Source organism: Sinocyclocheilus grahami, unplaced genomic scaffold, assembly GCF_001515645.1.
Source record: "Sinocyclocheilus grahami isolate Dianchi unplaced genomic scaffold, SAMN03320097.WGS_v1.1 scaffold7.1, whole genome shotgun sequence".
Lineage (NCBI taxonomy): Eukaryota > Metazoa > Chordata > Actinopteri > Cypriniformes > Cyprinidae > Sinocyclocheilus > Sinocyclocheilus grahami.
Genome location: NW_015505186.1, coordinates 3,424,062 through 3,427,603, shown reverse-complemented (window position 1 = coordinate 3,427,603; position 3,542 = coordinate 3,424,062).

The window sequence follows — 3,542 nt, the reverse complement described above, 5'->3', positions numbered from 1 at the left end:
AGCAGAAATGTTCGTGAATTTGTTACAATGCTGTGGTATCTCAATGGAAGCCTAATTGCAATAAGTCGATCTATTGCCATTAATGTCAGAGCCATGCACTCTGTGAAATCACCAAGATGATAGAAGTATGTCCTTGAGATACACGAATAGTATGAAACAGTTTTAATCTCAGCCAGCAGCACTGAGATCATGGTTGTGCTGCAGGTTGAAGAGAACATTATGTCAACAACAGCTAGATTACAGATTAATATGTACATCGGTTTGTGTAAATGTCTGTTAGTTAAGATGATACACAGATTGATGCCGTTCCCAAGCAATATGAGCATGTAGGTTATTAAGATGAGGAATCCGAGGAGCTTTTGGTTCTGCAGGTGATCAAATCCAGTGATTATAAAGCCGTCTACATTTTTCACAGAATAATTTTCATTTGCCATTTTCAATCAGCCACTTCCTAATATACAAATATTTTAAAATACAGTTAGTACAGATGATAATATTAAGTCAATTAGAGCCTCAACGTACTCATATATGCACAGAAAAAAAGCTCCTATGAAGGAAAATGGCAGAAAGATGCAGACAGCGTCTGTAACTGCAAGGTGCTGAAATAATTTTCATTTGCCATTTTTTAATCAGCCACTTCCTAATATACAAATATTTTAAAATACAGTTAGTACAGATGATAATATTAAGTCAATTAGAGCCTCAACGTACTCATATATGCACAGAAAAAAAGCTCCTATGAAGGAAAATGGCAGAAAGATGCAGACAGCGTCTGTAACTGCAAGGTGCTGAAAACTCTGAAAGTTGAAATATAGTTTTATCAGAAATACAAAAAGGGTTTCATGCATTCTTAAGAATTAAAAAAAATGTTATGTAATATAATTTGTCCTTTTCTTCCTTAATTCCAGTCAGAGTACTTTAAACCAAATAAACTGTCTGAGATAGCCAGATAAACATATGACTGAAATCCTGCCATTTATATTTTACTGTGTGACAGATACGTCATGGTTTCCTAGCAGCCGTGATTGAGTAAATAGGACTTCAGCAACATAGAAAGTCTCTCAAGTATAGTTTATGGCTAAACAAAAACATATATCTGACAAAAAATATCTGACAATATTACAATGAATTAACCTATTATTTAATTAGACATGATTGGGAGATAGGGGTAGTTTGTCACACAAGGATAAAGGGGGGATATATCTCTCTTGTCTCATTCTTTGTGTTAAACACTTGTCTTTAGTGTATTGCATCACCTTAATCTCTTCAAAAATCTAATTAGGCCTGTTAAATAATGGTTAAATGTTAACCGATTTGTAATATTGGACCCGAAACGATTCTAGTCAATGAGATTGCTAATTACAGAGACTGCACTGTAAACCATAATGTATAGACCATCTTATTAATATACACAAGGGCCTTCTTAATGTTCAGTTAATAGCTGAGCTGATAATGTTCCCTGTAGTGTTTGAGATCCCATTACACAAATGTTTTAATAGAATCAGCTGCTGGGAATGGGGGTCAACAGATGGTATTTTATGTTGATTTGCTTTATTTATATTATTCATACACAGCAGAAATACACAATGCATCTGCAAATATTTTATATTTCACATTACATTAAAAATGTATACTAATACTGCGATTTAGAAAAAACAAACATAAGTATTCTTTGTTTCAAAAACAAAATGTCTGCTTTGGCCTTGTCTCTAACATGAGCAAGAGCATCAAAAAACACATGCAGCAACAACATCACAATCTAAGAATTCACATCATAGCTCTTTCATGGTCAGTCTATTGAACCTGGCTTTTAATGATTAGTTAAATGTTTTGCCTAATGCAGCAAGACCACTGAGCCAGGTCAGAAAAATAAGCAAAAATGTTCGTGAAATTGTTACAATGCTTTGGTACCTCATTGGAAGCCTGATCACAATAAGTCGGTCTATTGTTTTTTCCTTTAAAAATGCAAGGTGCAGACAGTGGAATGAGAAAAAAAAATGCAAATTCTTGAGACGTGTTTTTTAAAAGTTGAACTTATTTGAGTGCTGTGCTTTTAGAATGCTTTAAGTCATGTGAGATGCTTTATATTTTCATGCGCAAGGTGCTGCAGAAGTCGCAAGCACATTCTGACAGACCAATCAGAATTGGTCTGCCCCAAGCATGTGCTCTCTGACCAGGGATCGAATAAAGCTTTATATCAGCATAGCTGTGATTGCCTACGGCATTTGGCTTATGGCCTTGTGGCTGCAGCCAAATCACAGCTGTGCTGACATAGAGCAATACTGCATGGCTACTTGTGTGATATTGCTTACATATAGCCCTATCCTCCATATTTTGCAATGTGGAAGTAAGCTATTTTCATTGAATGTGCGAGACTACTGATTTATTAGCCACTATAGGTAAATAACTAGAAGAATAAGAATGAGCAGTAAACTGTAAAACTATTTACACTACAAACCATTGAGTTTATGAACAAAATACCATTGCGTTATAAACTGTTTTTGTACAGGTAATATAACTGGAAGCAAATGTCACCAGAAGCTTTGAACATTTAAATTACAAATGGCTGCTTCCACTCTTACCTTAAAAATAATTTCCATCTAGTTCTGTAGAATAGATTGTAGCTTAGCAAGCTACATTTTTTCAGTTGCTTCCCAGAAGTGACTGGGACAGAGTCACAATGCTTTCAACTTACACAAAGGTCCCCTTAATGATCCATTATTAGCTGAGCGGAGACGTGCTTTAGATCCCAGTGCACAAATGTTTTATAGAATCAGTAACTGACATTATTGTTGGGCCTGAGGGACAACGGACTTAATTTAATGTTTATTATGATTAATATTATTTATGCTTCACACACACAGTAAGTTTCACATACAAAGATTAAATACACAATACATCTACAAACAGTTTTGTTTCACAGGTAGGCTATTTTTCAATGCATAGAAAGTCTTTTTGTTTGACATTTCAAATTTCTGCCAATTCTGTCAATATAAAAATAAGCAGAGCTCCAAATATTTTCCCTATTTTCTTTTGCTTATTTTGAAAACAGACAATTCAACATCAGCATGTCTATGCTTTGGCCTGTAGTTTCTAATATGAGCAGAAGCATCACAAACGTCTAGGTTACTTGTGTAACCCTCATTCCCTGAAGGAGGGAACGGAGACGTTACGTCAGTGACTGACGGATTGGGATCTCGCCCGAGCGCGTGCAAACGCACATCAGTTTTTCGCTGAGGAGCCGAGACTACGTGCCCCGGCCGTACAGCGGTGGTACAGCAACTGTGGCTACGGAACGTAACGTCTCCGTTCCCTCCTTCAGGGAACGAGGGTTACACAAGTAACCTAGACGTTCCCATTCAGTCAGTCACGTTCTACGTTACGTCAGTGACTGACGAATTGGGATCCGTATGGAAAACGCCACTATTGCTGACCCCCCCCAGTGCCCTGCGGAAGCCGGCAAGTCCCCCCACACCAGCTGGGGCGGAAGATAGGACAGCGGCTAGGCAGAGGTGTCCGCCACTGCTGTTCCATACAGTGGT